Source organism: Myzus persicae, unplaced genomic scaffold, assembly GCF_001856785.1.
Source record: "Myzus persicae strain clone G006 unplaced genomic scaffold, MPER_G0061.0, whole genome shotgun sequence".
Lineage (NCBI taxonomy): Eukaryota > Metazoa > Arthropoda > Insecta > Hemiptera > Aphididae > Myzus > Myzus persicae.
This window is the reverse complement of record NW_019100503.1, coordinates 19,191-38,840: the sequence shown is the minus strand read 5'-3', so window position 1 is coordinate 38,840 and position 19,650 is coordinate 19,191. Positions and strand designations below refer to the sequence as shown.

Genomic DNA, 19,650 nt, shown 5'->3' with positions numbered 1-19,650 from the left:
ATTCACCGCATTCTATGAAACTTAGATTTCTTAAGTTCAAATTCGTTATTTGATTTTTTTTTTTTGAAATCATCTCTTGGGAAAGCTCTGCTCTTCTCTTGGATTATGGGAGCAAATACTTGAAAATATCAGAGACACTGGCGAAGTGACAAATGTAACGCATTAAATGTGTCAATAGTACATACATTCTATATAATACATAAATTAATATATACATATAAATGAATAAGAGCACGTTTCGTTATCTTGTCTGCATCATGATGGTTGCCCATCAAATATGGTAAAATGGCATATCCGACGGTCATCGATATGAATCCATAGCAACATTTTCGCGAATAATGACACTATTTCGCTCAAATGGAGCACATCTATAAAAAAAAAAAGGTGAGATTCAGTCTACTGGCTTTTTGAACACAAGATGATAAAAATAACACAGAATAAATTACTCTGTGATAACGATGGAAATAATTAAAGCATTGTTGAACTGTAAAATGTAAAAATGAAAATTAACAATTTACAACTTTTAGAAAACATAAATTATGCTAGTTATCATACATACACCAACCCGATACAATTAAGTATTCTTAATTTTTTACCCTTAATAAAAACCAATACTCAACATTTTTTAATAGAAGTTTTCACTTGTATCTATCAACACAATACTGTGATTCGTAGTTTGTAATGCTAAATTAAATGTAACCTAAACTTCATAATACATAATTTTCAATAGTGTTTGTTTTTTGGTTCTAGAACAAGGATTACAGTATATAAACAATTTTGATATCAGTAAGACAATAACAATATACATTTTATTTTAATAACATTGTCCAGCAACATATTATGTTACAATTTATGGAAACACTGAATGCCAGAGTTACATGGTATATCAAGCCTCTTAGGCCTTAGCCTAAGATGATAGACAAAAATTTTTTAATCTAGATATAAATTTTAATAATTTATTAGAAACATCACAGTATAACAGAACCTACATACAATCACCTATGCACCATACAAATATACAATATTATAAAATATTAAATTGCGATTATTTATTATTAATGTTTTTTTTTTTAAAAGATATGGATAAAGTTGATGAATTGTTCGGTAAGTTATAAATTAACGACATTGTATATGAAACTTAAAATAATTCATAATTAATCAAAAACATCGATGTGCTTAAACCTCAAGTTAGTCAATACATATATTGAATTAGGACAATTATTGAATTTATCAAATTGAATGAAAACATTAATATCTTATAGCCAAACCAAACTCAACTATAACGAGTTTCTGTATTTTAGCCGGACATAGGAATAATTTTTAACGTAAATCAATTTTACTAAAATAGATTAAACTGTCTTACTTTTTTTCTTTATTTCAATGGTTTTATGATGGTAACCTTGATGTAATTTAATTTATAAGTTTATCGTTCGGTTACTGTGTTTCATATTTGCATTTATCTGGGGCTTTTTAAACTTATCACTAGCCCAAATGGCAACTACAAAAAGAAAACAGATCGTCTCGATCGCTACCACATATCTGCTTGAATTTTTATTTTTTTATCAAATTTCCATTCCATCTCCTATTGGCTATTATCCCATTTTAATGTTGTTTACTCTGATTATTATATGCATAATAGTACACCGCACACGACTGTCACAATGTTAACTGAAGTCTGAAACCAATGATAAATTAGAATTCCGATCAGTTGTTGTGTTTTTAAAATTCGTAGTGTTTTTATGGTTAATAAGTAATTTAATTAATTATACATATGTCTATAGTCTATTTATTCTAATTTTTCTAAATGAATTCGATAATGTTGGATATTGACTAGGTAAGAATGATTGTGAAGTATTTCAGTTAACGATCAGGCAGGTTATGACTTGTTCTGATGATGTGATACATTCAGAATTTAGTGATAAAGTAGTTGATATAGTGACTGGGACCCTTCAGGCTAATATTAATAATTATTATTCATGTACACACAACAATTTATTCTTTTTGCATTCATATATTAAGTACACACACACTACCTTCATGAATATCGTTGCATTCATTTAAATATAAATATATTTCAATAATGTGTAATTGTTAATTACCAATTTAAAATCAAACAAGGACAAATACACATCTTACCATTAAGACCCTCGCCCCTTCCTTCACAAAATATACTTGCCAAGTTTGTATTACATAATATTAATATTTATTAAATAATATTTAAACAGGAGTCAATGATCCGGGTACAAGCTCAACAGGTATATTTTTGAGTTAATATTTGTTGTTAGTTATTCATATATACCTATAGTTTTTTTGTTTGAAACTCGTTTAAAAAAGAAATTGTTAAATTGTTTCATAATTTTCTCACAAAGCGTTACCAGTAAAAAGATGTTTTTTTTTAAATGAATATGCAATGGAGAATAGTACACCGTACACGACTGTCACCAGATTAACTAAATTAGAATGCGTTTTAATACAAATACCTACTACTAATTTTATAATTACGTTGTTATATTTTACGACAACATGAACCATTTTTTTAAAAAGTGATTTATTTAATTGCACATAGTGTTTTCGTCTACGTATTTAAATTTTTTAAAATGAATTTGAATTTTAGTTTGAAGTTCGGTGGCTGTGAAAAATTTGATAATGTCATTATCCAACGTTGTATATTGACTGAGAATGATTGTGAAGTATTTCAGCTAATGATCAGGCAGCTTGGGACTTGTTTTGGTGATTTTATACATTCGGCATTTAGTTATAAAGTTATTGATGATGACTTAGACCCACAAGCCAATATTAACATTTATTATTGTTTTACACACATACATTTATCGAACAATGTATTCCTTTTCATACATGTACTTGGATATTTCACACGCAAGCCACTTTCGTGCACATTTTCGCATCCGCTTAAACATAAATAAATTTCAACTATTTATAATTGTCAATAAACAATTTAAAATCAAACAAGATCATTTGCTCAATTTACTATCGAAAGATGAAGAAATATGAAATTGCTAACAATATTGCTCAGATTTATGGCGTTGGGAGAAGAACAGTGAATGATATAAATCGTGATGCTGAAAAAATTGAGCAGCATGTATCGTTAATTCAAAGCAACGATTATGATGTAAAAAGTCTTAAAACTATGAAGCCGGTAAAATATGAGCAGCTTGACAACGTTATGTATCAGTGGTTTTTTTTTTTTTTATTGATCTTGAGCTAAGAGAGTAGAGTAGGTATTGTAGGTTTGTATTGTATAGGTTTGTATTGTAGGATTTTGGGACGGTAGGGGGGAACACGTGTGTGTTTTTGATTTGGCAGAATTTCGAATGGGGCACCCGTAGGTTTCTGCCATGCCCCGGGGGCGGGGGATGGCAGCACTTGTTCTCCGGTCACCTCGACTTATCCGGAGAAAAATGATGCCCGGTGGCCGAGGATCGAACCCGGCTGCGTGGTTTATTCAAGCCCGAAGTCAATTAATTTCACTTTCAGGTCCTATTATAATGGCCAAGGCAATTGCAATGAATAAAAACTAAATGGCGATCTAAACTTCAAAACAAGCATAGGATGGCTTAATAAGTTTAAATTTCGTCACGGCATTCAACAACTAGATATTAGTGGATAGAAACTTAGTGCGAATTGCGCAGTTGTTGCTGAATTTAAGGAACAATTTAAATTAAAAATACAATCTGAACTTAAACTCGTTAGTGAACAAGTTTATTACTGTGAAACTGGACTCAATTGGAAAGCTTTATCACAAAAAAAAATGGCATCATTTACGGAAAAAACAGCTCCAGGTTTTTAAGGTACAAAAAGATCGGATCAGTCGGGATCACTGCTATGGTCTGTGAAAAAGCAACCGTCAATCATAGATTACCTTTGCTGGTGATAAGAAAATCCAAAAAAACTACGTGCATTTAAAAATTTAAATTTAATTGTACTTACTACTTGTGAACTATTATGCACAAAAAAGTGCTTGGATAGATCAAACAATATTTACGGATTGGTTTCATAAAGTGTTTGTACCACAAGTAAAAGTTCATCTCGCCGTAAAGCGGGTGTCACAGAAAGCGCTGCTGCTCATGGATAATGCCCCAACACATCTCTCCGGAGAATGAAAGTGACGGTGGCAATATAACATTCATCTTTCTCCCAGTAAGTACAACAACTCTTCTCTAACCTATGGACCAGAGAATAATTGAAAATATGAAGCGTCGGTACAGAAAAAGTTTAATCGAAAGTGTGCTGTCATCTGAGGATGCTACAGACATTAAAGAATTTCTGAAAAATTACAACATAGAAGATGCTATTTTCAATGTTGCCAGTGCATGGGCTGACCAAACCTAAAGAATGGGTAGAATAAACTATGCCCTGAAATAACACCGTTCATAACTGAATAATCTGATACTGTTAGTGTAGAAGAAATTGTACAACTCTGTAATGGACTTAATAGTGAAAAATTATCAACGAAAGAAGTTATGGATTAGTTAGAAAGTAATAAACAGGATGGAGGATTTTAAATTTTAAATGATGATCAAATTATTTTTAATGCCACTATCATTGACGAAAAAGTTGATGACGACGTCGAAGATTTACTTTAAGATTGACTTAGCCTAACCATCAACTAGCCACGCAGATGTAGAAGCAATGTTATCAAAATGCATTTATTGGTTTGAGGTAAAAGAGTAGGCAAATTACAGCTCAGATCTTACTTAATACGAGTACGAAACATGGCCGCTCAAAAAGCTCGTGACTTAAAAAAAAAACAGAAGAAGATGATGCATTATTTCGTTTAATATTTTTTAGAATAATATTCTAATGTTATTACCTATTATATATTATTAGTATTTATTATTATTTTATTATTATTATATTAACTGTCTATTTGATTAACCGTCAATGTCCCGGTCGTGACATTGACGGTTCATCGATTTTCTACTGTACAATTAATGTAATCAATAACAAAATTAAAAATTACACAATTATTTTAAAAAGTCAGTGATTTTTAGCTGTTTTAATTTTTCATTTAATAGCATACTTTGTATAATGAGTTTTCATGCATTAAAATTTGGATTCAAGTCAATATTATTTAGTAACAAAAAATTATCGTTTTATTTTATCTCAACTTTTCCATATTATAAATATTGTAGAATGACTTACACCATATTCAGTAACAATATTATTGTTTTTTTTTTTCATTATTCTTCAAACGAAAAAATTATATGCGTTTAAGAGGACGCTATACCCGTGTGAGTTGTCTCCATCTTACAACAGCGTAACATATCAAACTTTACATTCAGCAGATCACGTTTAGCTCAGTTACCTTAAAAATTAGAGTGAATTGACCTCTTATTAAAATTAAGGGTAAGGAGGGATTTGAAAAATTGTAAATTGTTTGTACAACTTAAAATACTCTCTTTAAAACTCTCTTTAAAATTAAAATATAATAAAAAGCCCATGAGAATCCCTCCGTAATAAACTTACCTTTAGTTTTAATAAGAGGTCAGTTCACTCTAATTTTTAAGCTAACTGAGCTAAACGTGATCTGCTCAACGTAAAATTTGATATGTTACGTTGTTCTTGTAAGTCGGAGACAAAATATGCGGGTAAATGGGTATAGAGTTTTCTTAAATGAGACACGTTCAACGACACTAACACAACTAAAATATAAAAACCAACATTTGTAGATTTGTGGTGATATCTTAATATGTACGATGTGTATTATATTTGTTTAGTCTAGTAAATTATACTAATTTTGCTTAGATGCTATTTTAAAAACTCATGAAAGCACCTAATATATTACCTATATAATAACTGTGTGAAGGTACCCCATGCATGTAGGTAATTACACCGATAATATTCGACGATAATTTGTAAACACAATAATATACAGTCGTTATATACGATTAAAATATATGATACGTCCAATGTCGTTATAAAAAGTTATTCTGTACGCATAAATAAACGGAATTTTGCCGGGTCCTTGAAATTAACGTCATTATACCCCATATGTCGTTAAGACCAGCGTCGTTATTGATGGTACCGACTGTATTAATATTTTTAAATATTTTTATCCTTATCATTATTTAATTTTTTTACTTGAAATAATGTGAAAAAAATATTTTGAAATAATGAGGTTCTTACTTAAAATGAACTACCCATTATATTTTTCAAGTTTGTATTACATTATATTAATATTTATTTTCTAATATTTAAACAGGAAATAATGGTTCGAGTACCTCGAGAGGTATATTTTTAAAATTAATATTCATTGTTAGTTATTCATATATACCTGTAGTTCTTTTTTTTGAAACTTATTTAAATACGAATTTACTTCATAGCTGCCCCACCTAGCGTTACCCGAGCAAAAATGTGTTTTTATGTTTAATAAATTTATTATAGAGAATAGTACACCGTACACGACTGCCACAAAGTTAACTGCAGAAGTCCGAAATCAATGATTACTAGAATTTGGCTGTTGTTTTAAAAATTAATAGAGTTTTTATATTTTATGGTATTACATATTTATCAGTTACAGTTTTCTGTGTAGTAAATTGCGCCCAGTAGGAATATTTTTTTTATGATAGTCATTTAGCATTACTCAGATGACACCTAAAGGAGTCGACTATCACTGTCCTTCAAAACTTGTTTTTTCTTGGTTTTTTTTAAATGAATAAATTTTTAAAATTCAATTCAATGTTGGCTTAAATATTTGTTGGTAGATTACTTTAATATGCAGTAAATAATAATAAAACAATTTAAAAATAAAAAATAAAAAATCATTCAAAATGTATAATATAGGGTTGTTTTTTTTTTTGTAATAGTAATACAATTATAAGTTGTATATCAGCATATAGTTATGAGACGTCATTTTCTTATATTCAACACTGCTTCGCGCACAAAGCTTACTAAAATATTACATATTAATATACTTTAAGTCGATTGATTTCGATAATATCATTAACGTTCTTCTTATCCACCAATGGGCGAACAACAGTGTTTAAAATTTATATGAAAGGTATTGTGAATTCAGGGTCACTTACATACTATGGACGCAATTTACTATATCTATTTTAAAAACTAAATAATTAAAATTATATTACAAATATGGTAGTTTAACTGTTGTACAGGGCCGGACTGGGTCAACAATTTCTACCGGGAAAATTCTAAAAATCGGTCCATTTAGGTATACATATAAAAACAACCTTAAAAAACCAATATTTTCATATAAAATGATTGTATGTCATTTTGAGAATTTGAACACTTAATATTATTATTAAAAATTAAAAATTGGCTAGTACAAAGAAATTTATCAATTGTCATTTTTATTTAAAATACTATATATGTTTAGACTCCAGAATACACATTAATGCATATTAAGCAACTTGTTAAGGTTTGAGTTCTTTTGCGAAATTGTGTCGATTCTGATTTCGGCTGCACCGGAAGTTAATGTGACGATAATAAATTGCGTAACTTAAGGTAGGGATTACCGATTAACGAAGACAATAATATGACACAATCATCTATTTTTGACAATTTATACATTTTTTCAAATTTATTTTAAAGAATTTCCTTACTATTTTGTCGCATACCCATGTCCGACAGTCACGATCATTAGAAAATGCGTCTACGTCTGTCGATTGCAGGATGAGTCTTAAGCTTAACCGATGAATCTAAAAAAAAAAAAACGTGCCTAAGGGAGGGAGCGGCCCACCGGGAAACTCCCAGTATCCCGCAAACCCAGTCCAGCTTGTTCAGCGTGCCAGTACGTAAGATTTAATATTGTATGGTTGCCCAAACATAGAACCACGAAGTATAGAAAACATCTGATGGCTTCATAATGTGATAATTGTGATAGGTAATACGACGATGATGGATCAGTACATGCATTTTTTAATTCCTGTGATAGCGCAGTGTCAGGTTTATAATGGTTAAAAAAAAAATTAAAACAGATGTTTTTATCCTTATCACTATTAAAGTTTTTTCACTTAAAACCATGTAAAAAAAAATATTTTCTAAACATTTTGAAACTTTTTGAAATGATGAGTGTATTGTCTTAAATAAATCGACCATTATACTTATTATGTTAGTATTACATTACATTAATATTTATTGTATAATATTTAAACAGAATTTAATATTCCGGACTCACTTACAAGTAAATTTTAAATCAAAATACTATAAACATAACAAACAGTAATATGAGTACTTATTTTATGCATTTTTTTTTTTTGAATAGGGGAACAACTTTCTGAACTAACTGGTAAGTTATGTTGTAAAAATGTATTTGTTTGTGATGACATAAATCATAAAAATATACAATTTGATATCACACTAATTTAAAAATTATTTTCAGCGTACACTCAGTCCCCACGACAATATTGTCGTTCACTAAACACCACTCCTGACTCCTGAGTCCTGACTTAACGGAAATATGAGTCAGACGCATTTCACCCATACGATGACCTTGAATAAACGATGTTAAATCTCATAGTAGAGATATAACTTATATATTGAAATAAATAAATACTTTATAAATTATTATGTTTAATCTAAAACTGTATTTTTTTTTTGTCCTCTTTCATAGATGTCAAGTTATGTCATAAATCATAATATACAAATGTAATGTTAATAGGCTTAATAATCGAAGTGGACATTTATAATATGAAGACCAATCAAAAAAAAAAAACTGTTTTATTTTTAGTTGAATCATTAAATAAATGAATATTATTTTATTGCCTAAACATTAAACCTATTTTGCTAATTATTTTTATTTTAGATTCTGGGCTAAGCGATGGATGTTAAGATTTTACAGTGTGTGAAATGTATGGTTTTTTTCCGACTTTTATCAACATTTAGGATGACAAACAATGTTCTAATTTTCGATATTAGAATGTTTTCTGATAGAAAAAAATGTATATATTTATTAATAATAACTAATGGGCGATGCCCTTTGAATACGATAGATAATAAATTTAAATTCTAAGTAAAGCGTATGAAATATTAAATATACATAATACGAATAATAGTAATAACATATTTAGAAATGTGTTAAAAACTTAACCATAGATCCATCATATTATTACCTCTTAGTATTAAATATTAAATGAATTTGCTTCAGTATGATAATGACTAATGAGTCATTACAGTGTAAGCGTTGTACAATAGGGGCTATTCAAAGTGAAATACGGCAAAGTGTAAGAATCCATGTTCTGAACATTAATTCTAATTTCCTCATTGTATGATAGAGCGGTGCTTGAATACGGTGTGAACGAATGGTAACTTTTCTGAGTTATTTTACAATCGTTGACACAGTCGGCAGTCACGTCTAAATATGAGTCATCCACCATTGACAGAGCGGAGAAAATTTAAATTGTTTTTCTTGAGTTTGGTCTTGATTATTTTCGGCTTGGACTTCTTCACTGCTAGCGATATACATTTCTTAGCGGCAGGTGGTATACTGATAGGTTTTTGGATTGTAGCTCTTTTAATATTAAATTTGAGCGCCATATCGCATGGATTTGTAAATTAATTGTTATCAGTTCACCATGCAGATTAATTAGACAGTCGTTCTGATCTTTTAGCACGATATTTACTTTAGTTATTGAAGTCGTGTTGAAACACTTGAAACCATAAAAAAAAGGATGCCTAGGTACCTCAACGATTTTATATCCCGTAGGTACAGTAGGATACAGCTCGTGTATGATCTGGCTCGGTGCTCCGTCACAGAATTAGCCGGTGATTAAATTACACTCTACCTTTATACAGTTTATTTTCAGATTCGTGAGTAGCACCAGAAGTATATAGTACATTTCCAAAACCTTGCAATTTCGCTATGCTATTCTCGACTCCTAAATCAACTTCATGACTGCACGATATCATATTCTTTAATGTTCTGCTGTTTGCTAAACATACTGACATAGTCAGGCATCATTTGTTGTATAACAGACTCAAACTGATCCAACTCATATGTTCCCGTAGGTATAATAACGTTATCGCTTTGATCAAATGAACTACGGAAAAGTATAGTATTACAACCAGGTTCTATGTTTGGTATAGAATTATTTGTCTGTAAGCTGAAAAGACATAGCTTTGCAGTATTTTCTACTTCCAATGGTGGAAAGATCTCGCATGATAACTTACTAGAGTTTCGTTTAACGTTAATGTGAATACGATAAAAACTTTAAACGCAAGTGTCCACAGTTTGTAGCATTATATTTCTGCTCTCTGCTGTAATTGAAAGTTATGTCACATCTGTGAAAAAATTTTGGTACTTCTATTGGAGGAGTTGCGTGAAAGGGCATAGCCCATTCGGCTCCCATTTTCAAAAAGGTCAATTCCCAAACGGCTCCTGTCGAAAAAGGTTTTACGAACAGGTCAATACCCAAACTGCTCCCATCGAAAAAAGTTTTTCTAAAATCCAGGTAGTAATCTTGTTTTTTACAACACAAATTCCTCCCCACTTCATACAGACTCAGGACTGTCTCTAAAGAGGTGTGGTTAAAAATGTGTTGTTGTTTTTCAAGGTTAAATTATAAAAATTATATTCTGTGAATTAAAAGTAAAAAAGTTTTAAAAAATAGACAAAGATGTATGTATAAAAATATAAAAAAAAATTATAGAATAGGTAAATTTTTGATGCACAAATTTTTATATAATCTATGGTAGTTATTTTATTTGTTGAAAATTCTCGGATAAGGTTTTCAATGAGCTCCTGTTTTTTTGTCGATTTTGGTGAATTTACACCACTTCGAGCTTTAATTTGTGTTTCGGATTGTATTTCGGTTAGTATGTCAATAACCTTAGAAATTTTAGGATAAGCAGAATTGAATTCGTTGTTAAATCTGCTGTGGAATGATTCACAGCCATTTGTGGTCAAAGCAAGGGGAGCACTAATTCATTGTAGGTTATCAATACTGTGGACCTGGTACACATTAAAAAAAAACGATTACAGTTTTGTTAATTTACCACCTCCAATAAGTTGGGTGAAGTAGCCCCCCTCCCCCACTTTGTCGTATAAACTTCAAACCTTCACCAATATTTTGGAACTTTGAAATAACTTTTAGTAACCTATTTGAAAAAAACTAACAACATCATTTCTTACCAACTTTACCAGGAAACAAGTTAAGGTGGCCAGCCTCTGCATTTCTTGTAACATTTTGGACGTATGAAATATATTAGCATTAATGTTTTGTAATTTAGATTTAAGTTTAGATATTCATATATTTTGTGGTAGCTGCAAAGTATATGCTTTATTTTGTTTCCAAACTTCTAAATTAATGCATTAAGGTTGGTCCAAAATTATTTTTTACTTTGAGAAACGTGAGTATACTTGTAAGGAATATAATTTGTACCATAGGGGCGCGCAGACATCAATTTACTTCTGGTATATGCTGCAACAATTATAAAACCTTACTGACCTAATACTTCGTAAATGCCCCTAATTTTATAATCTATCAACATACAAATAAACATGTCGCGGTCGGGCAGAATTATCATAATCGGCGAGATGTGTAAATAAAATACATTATAATATTATCATACTATGTTTGACGCACTATCTGTTTTGCTGATTGCGTCACGTCCATGAACTTGGTCCATCCACATTACCCGGTGCATATCAAATGTATGCCAAAAAGTTAATTCAAAGTTAATTTAGGTTTTTTTGATGACTACCTATTTACGAGAACTGTGTAAATCAAGTTGCTAATTAATATAATTTATCCCAACAAACACAATTTGACTATTCATTAATTCATTATTAGTTATTACTTATTAGTTATGAGTTTATTATATACATCAGATTATGTGAAGATACACCCACCCGTTACCCACACCAATATTTTCAGGTCTATTACTTCAAGAAAGTATAATAAAAATAATACGAGTTGTACATAGACAACACAACAGCATAATGAAATGATTTATATTTAGTCTTGTTATCTTGATATAATGATATGTACATATGATTGTATCGTCGTTGATTTTATTAACGATAACTTTTTTATTGTTCATCATTCGTAGTACAATTTCCGACAAGTGACGTTTGATGTGGTTAGGTCTGTTTATAAATTATAATATTTGTTACTACATTGACATTTGCTTGCTGGAAAATGGACAAAAAGAAATTAAGTTATCATTGATTGTTTATAAATTAAATACTTTTCAGTTTTAATAGACCTAGCTGAAGTAATAAAGTACCTCATAGGGATATTATCATAAGGTTTTACTATAATTTAACAATCAATAATACAATGTAGGATTTTAATTTAAATTTATATTTTATATTGGTTATTAACAGCAAGGGTTTGCATCTAGCAAGACAATAACTTGGTTTATATATTGAATATTTGAATTAAGTACTCATTTTAGAATTAGATTTAGTCCTATTTAGTCTCAAATTATGTTATTAGACATGAACTTTCATTGTTTTTACCGATTATAGTAGTTATGATCCGGATTGGGGTTTTATAGCACTTAACTTAAAATTGCATAAATATGTGCTAAAATATTACTTTTAATAACGCTAATAATATTCAATAAAAACAACAGAATATGTGAACATTTACATTTTAGAACAAAGTTAGGTACAAGTTAAGCCGCGACAAAGGATAAGCACAACTGCACAACACGTACAACGTACAAACTGAAACTACTTAAATTCTTATAAAGGTATCAGTACGATTTTTGAGTAGAGTGGTCGATTGTTTTAACACAGGATACAACGCTATCAACACTCATTACACAATAGTTTTAGCTTTACATTACATTATAAAAGGAGCCAATCAAAACCAGTAGATATATATACGAAATGATGAACGCCACTACTCACGTCACGTCCACCAATCCGTGTATTCGGTCTGTTTACCTAATCTAAATTTACTTTTAAAATCAAAAATTAATCAAAAACACGTTTCTTAAAATAATACTACAACATTTTGATTAAAAAAAAGATCAAAATGCGTAAAAAAAATCACAATAAGCCTGGAAATAGCACTAAAATCTAAAAAAACGCGAAATATACTAAATTAAATTTTTAATTTCATTTCTCTGAACCACTAAACAAATTGTAAACTTACTATGCTATTTCTTAAAAATGTTATAAAAATTAATATGCAAATTCTATAAAATCTTAACTCTCATTACGATCCTTAAATAAAATAATGTATCATATTTACAATTGTATGTAAATAACATTAAAACCCTTTCAGACCCAGAGTACACTATGGTGTACCTATTGTTTGATTTGATATTATTAATTGGCGGTTAGTATTAAATAAATGATAGTAGCACATATTGTAAGAGTAACTTTTGACTTTCGAGGAGTACATAAACATTGATTACCTAACTTACGATTAATTTTTGTATTAGTTTTGATAATTTTCCCAAGAAAATTTAGATCGAATTCTGATAACGACATTTTAAGTTTTTATATTATATTTTTTCCAAGAAATAATTATAGTAATAAATAAATTTTTTTTCCGGTTGGAGATGTTGGTAACACTGTGACTTAAACTGTTTACAAGTGTTAAATAATATTATTTACTCATTGGCAGCTGTTTGAATATAGGTCATGATTTAAGATAGACAGGTTGCGCAACGCTCTATACAAAACCACATTTTTGTTGAAGCCCAATGTTTCCAATACAGAAACAGCTGTTCCATACTGTGAGAATTACAGTTAACGCTCCAGCGGTTAAATAGCAAACTATTCTATTTTATATCATTTTCACTTATCAATATTCTTTACATTATTGGCCCGCCAATTTTTGATTTGGAACATGATTTAATATATTTAAGATTATACTATTTATACTGCAGCGCAGACTCGCCTATTCTCGTATGTTGCGAAAAACGGGCCGATGTATTTGTAGTTGTCTATGCATAATTTATTTAACTTTATTAAACAATCATGGTGTCGAATAAATGTTGTGTTCCTGGTTGCTGCGACAGTGCTAAAACTAAGTTCGGCATTCCCAAAAATTGCCACGAGATTTGGGAAAAAGCCATAGGTATTTCATTAAACAGGCATTCCAGGGTATGTGAGAAACATTTTAGACCGTCTGATATTGTTTCCACATGGGTGTCTGGGGAAGGCAGCAACCAAATTTCGGTATGTTCCACTAGAATAGAANTTACTAATTATTTATTACTACCTATGTATTTACTAATTTAGCTAGCTTTTTTTTTTTTGCATTAAGTTTATTTGTATTTTTATTTGTTATTAATGAATACTGTTGCATTCGCATGATTATAAAATTTGAAATAATTTGTGTAAGTACGTCTTTTTTATGTTCAACACAAGGAAAATTGATACTTTGATTGTTGCTAAAAAAGTCATCAATTGTCATTAAAAATACATCATTGTTTTCACAATACTTGACAAATGATTTTTCAACAGTGATCAGTAATCTAAATAAAAAATCATTTGGATGAGTCAAACTACCACGTGTTTTTAAATTTAGAAGAGTAGCTTCTGGTTTGCTTGAGTAAGACTTTTTACCTAAATTATAGAGATTAGTAATTAATTTCAAGTTGGTGATTATTTTAAAATCAATTATTTTGTATACATACCAGTTAACACTGTAAGGCAATTATTACATTTAACTTTATTTACAATATTTTTTGTTATATAGCCACATATATAGTATAGGACACAATCTTCAACTTCTGCTTTATAATAATTATGTATATTATTATCAAATATGTCGTTTACTTCTACTTCATTCATGACTAAAGAGTCTAGCTTTTTTTTCAAAGTTTCAATTTTTTCATGTCTTTGTGAAACATGTTCATTATTTAAAACATATTTTAGATCATTAATGGTAATTGTATGTATGTTAGGTTCTAATATTTTACAGTTTCCTGTTTTTGGAGGCTTAAGTAATGAATAAACCGATATCATTTTGTATACTTGTAGAAATGTAGGAGTGGTGGGGTGTTCATTAGGACCAGTGGCTTGCCTAGCCATACCAAAAAATTGCTATAAATAAAATAAAATATCTATTTTATATCATTGAGTATATATTATAATCAATAGTTATATGTATAAACCAATTATCGTTAATCAATAATGTTAGTAACAAACTCGATTACCTCCACACGGTCTTGATTCGTCTTACATGTCAATATGTACTTAAATCCACATTGCTCTAATAAATATTTTGACAATTCTATAGTTGACTTTATGGTAACACGCAACCCATCCGCAGTATTTTGTGTTAAATACTCATCTTTACTTATTTTTTTATTCACTACTTGGTCCTCCCAACAGTTTATCCATTTAAGATTCTCTTCTAAAATCTGATTAAATTTAGTAAATAACTATTAGGATTATATTTTGGTTCATATTATTACTATACCTGAAAGTCAAGACTACCATTTCTAATTCCTTCTGCGGGATATTTTCTATTTAGCACATCAAATAGTTTATTAAAACGGTCAGTGAAAAGTTCTGTTTGATGGCTAGTTTTTAATGATTCTACTTTGCAGTAATCACGATAAAATTCTATTCCCCTAGCCATAGAGTTACTTAAAACCTGAAATATAAATATTATATTCAAATTAATAACTATTTACTATTCCTATATTTGTATTTATTATTGTTATTTTAATATTTTAGTAATCATAAGATATGTTACCTNAAAGTATGTCACGGAGTACAACCTAATAAAAATATAATGTCTTCTTTTGGCCCCCAATTTGTGGAATCAAATGGCCACTGGAAACATTCAAATTGTTTAAATATTGTAACAGCTGGAACAAGGTATGTATAATAATATAATACATTCAATTAAACTATTATTATTAAAGCATAATTACTAATAATTTATGTTTTTATACATTATTATTTTAAAAAATTTTGTAAATATTAGGTAGTTTCAATCAAAAATATATTTGAAAAAAAAGTTACTTAAATATTTGTTGATTATTAATTTTCTGATTAGTGAATTATGTGTATGGTGTAAGCGACTGAAATTGTTAATTATTAAAAAATTAAAACGGTTATCAGTTGGTAAACCTATAAGAGTACCTTTAACACCAAGCAAGAGAAGAAAATTTGGGAAAATTCTTAACTCAAAAAAAATGATACGGCAAAAATGTTTAAGAGCTCATAAAAAAATTTAAAATTTAAAACAACAGCTGGACAATATCAAAATTCAAATGAAAAATATCAAAACTTCTACACTCAATGAAATAATTCAAAAATCAAACTTAACTGAATGTCAATCAAACTTGGTGCATGAAATATTTAATGCTTCTAAAGTTAAATGCAAAAATCAAATGAGGTATAGTGATAACTGGATGTTATTATGTCTGATTTTGCAAATTAGGTAAGTATATATATAAAATTGTAATTGTATACTTTATATAAGTTAATACCTTACCTTTCAGAAGCCCTAGTGGTTATAGATTTCTCAGGGACCAAAGTATACTTCCACTTCCATGTATAAAAACAGTTAGAAAATACCTTTTGGCAATTAACAATGAATGTGGATTTGATATGAATTTTTTTAAACTATTGAAAAAGAAAATGTTGAGCAAAACTGAGAAACAGAGAAAAGGAATTTTACTCATTGATGAAGTATTCTTACGCTCTAGTATATCAGTCAACAGTCGTACTTTAACCTATACTGGTTTAGAGGATTTTGGAGGAGAACTCCCTAATAGAGAAACTGAAAAAGCTGATCATGGCTTAGTTTTAATGTGGTCAAGTCTTGCTGATAACTTTTCACAGCCCATCGCAGTTTTTGCATCCAAAGGCCCAGTAAAAGGTATAACAATTATCACTGATTAGAAAAATGTTGAGTACTGTAAAATTAAAAAATTGGTACCTTTTTTATTATTTTTTATTTTTAAGGACTTGATTTAACCAAATTGGTGATCAAGGCCATAATGCTGTTAGAAAATGCTGGAGCCCAAGTTTTGGGATTAACGTCTGATGGAGCCAGCACAAATAGGACAATGTGGAATAATTTAGGCATTTCAGGGAAGATTGGCAATACCTTAAACAGTTTCTGCAACCCATTTGACGATAAAAGAAAAGTATTTGTATTTAGTGACGGACCTCACCTAATTAAAACAGTCCGCAATCGTTTACATGATAAAAAATGTTTAAGAGTATGTATAATTTTAAATTTATGATGATAATCATTCTTTATATATTTATTTATTTATATGAAAAAAATGTATTTTTATTTTTATTTATAAGGTTTCAATATGTTTCTTTCTATTTTAATACTCAATATTTTTATTAATTTAGTTACATCCGTCAAAATTGTTTGTAAAGTGGGAACATTATACTGAAGTGTACAAAATCGAAGAAAATTTATTAGGAAAAGTTTGTCCTAAAATAACAAAAAATCATATTTTCTTAACTAATTTATCAAAAATGAAAGTGAAGTATGCTACGCAGGTAATTCAATTTCATATTTATAATAAATATATGTATAATAAATTATTATATTGAATTCTGTTTAAATAGGTAGTTAAAATCTATTTTCATAAAATTAAATAATATATAATAATATTAAACTTTAATGTTCAGCTTTTCAGTAACTCAATGGCTGTAGCTATACAATTTTACAGGAGTAGATATCAAAACCTTAAAGATTCGGAGGAAACCGAACAGTTTACATTAGTCTTAAATAATTTGTTCGACACATTGAATCGTAAATTTCCTGCAGAAGGAATAAGAAAAACTCCTATGATTTTGAGGTTTTCTTTTATATTGAAAAATCTCTATGTTTGTTTGCATGAGACACTTGTTTTACCTACTTGAAGCTTTAGGTATTATCTAGTGGACTGTATTAACAAATAAAGGCACAAATAGAGACAGTGGTCAGTGCCATATTTAGACATTTTGTGCCCCGGTGCAAAAGAAATTAGACGCCCCCATAAGGAGCCTAACCACGGGGAATATGGGAGATAGATCCTCGTAAACCTTTTACATTTTGAGTGAAGAAGAGATTATTTGTTTTGCAAAATACTGGAAATGTATGTTTGTTTGTGTGTATAATATATTAATTATATTATTATTAATATTATTAATTATATTAATTTTATTTATAAAATATTTGTGACGCATGATGCTTTTGTGTTTTGTGGTTAATTGTTTGTTAATTGTTAGAATTATTATTATTACATAAATATATGTTCTAATCTTATTAAAACTTATGCAGGTTCTAGAAAAATCAATGGAATGGTTAGATGCTTGGGAGTTAAATGTCCAAAAAGAACTTATAACTGCAAATGAATTTTTGACACAGCAAACAGCTGAAGGGCTTAGGGTGACAATCAATTCGACTATTGAACTTTCAAAATATTTGCTGGATGAATGTAACTTTTCATTTGTGTTAACAGCTAAAATGAATCAAGATAAATTAGAAGTATAATACATAAGCTTAATACATTTTAAAATATGTAATATACTGATAGGTACTTACTTTTCATAATTTATAATTTTATTTTAAGAAATTTTTTGGAATAATAAGGCAGGTATCTGGTCCAAATGACCACCCTTCTACGCCAACATTTTTGCAACTATATAGGATGTTAACTGTGAGTTCACTAATAAAACCACCAAAAAGTGGCAACTGTATAACAAATGAAGGTAAATAATTTATATTTATAAAATCATGAGCCATTATTAAATCTCGGTTTAAATTTTAAAATATAAGAGAATTTTAAAATATTTTACAGATCAAAAACCTGTATTAGAAATATGCGACTTTAAAAATCTCATTAATTCTAATTCATCATTGCGAGAAGAAAAAATAAAAAATATGACAAGTAAATTAGATGTATTAATTGAAGAGGGCAATTGGGACTGTGAGGACTTATTTTTAGAACATGATTATTCCAAAAGTTCAGTTTTTGAATGTGTTGTGTACTATTTAGGAGGGTAAAAAATACTCTTTAAATAATTAAATAACAAGTAAATAACTGATATTTTTTTTTATCTCGTAGGTATTTAGCTAAGCGGCTATGTAAAAAATCCAAATGCGAGTTATGCATTAAAAGTATAAAAAATGATACTGGCAACAAAGGAAGGGAATCAGAATTAGTCAATCTTAAAAATAGAGGGTTTTTAATTTATCCAAACAACAACTTATTCAAAATATTACAAGTTCTAGAGACCTGTTTTTGTAAGCATGCAAGTTCAGTTGATGTGTTTGAAAATACTTATAACGAATTCTTACTGCATGTTACAAATTTATCGTTTNAGTTACACTAACAAAAAATAAATAACATATTATAACAAATAGAAATATAGAATAAAACAGATACTTTGACACCGATTTTGGTCAGCATTCTCTCACTGGACAAGGAATACAAGTAGGTATTTAATTGTTTACAATCTACGTCCTACACCAATGACAAGTACATACATAATTAATTAGTAACTAGTTATGAGTATTATTAGTAAATCTGAACAGAAGGAATCTTATAGATTTGAAAAAGTACCTTTAACAGGTCCTCTCGATGTAAATACTGCAATTGCCTGAGTAAAGTTCATAGCTAAACTTTGATACATAAAAACTAATGCATGGTTTGCTTTTAATCCGCATGAATCAACTTCTCCCCCAAAATCCTCTAAACCACTATAGGATAATGTTTGGGAATTTACATTAAAACTTTCTCTCA

The 19,650-nt window shown here is 29.2% G+C and overlaps 1 long non-coding RNA gene across 1 annotated transcript; it reads right to left on the bottom strand.

The window, feature by feature from the left end:
• Positions 1–15,647: 15,647 nt before the first annotated feature.
• LOC111028341 lies at positions 15,648–19,228 on the bottom strand. The gene is made up of 2 exons (XR_002603891.1): positions 19,144–19,228; positions 15,648–15,759 (listed from the first exon to the last, which is right to left on the bottom strand). It is a non-coding gene; the product is annotated as an uncharacterized LOC111028341 (long non-coding RNA).
• Positions 19,229–19,650: the final 422 nt, after the last annotated feature.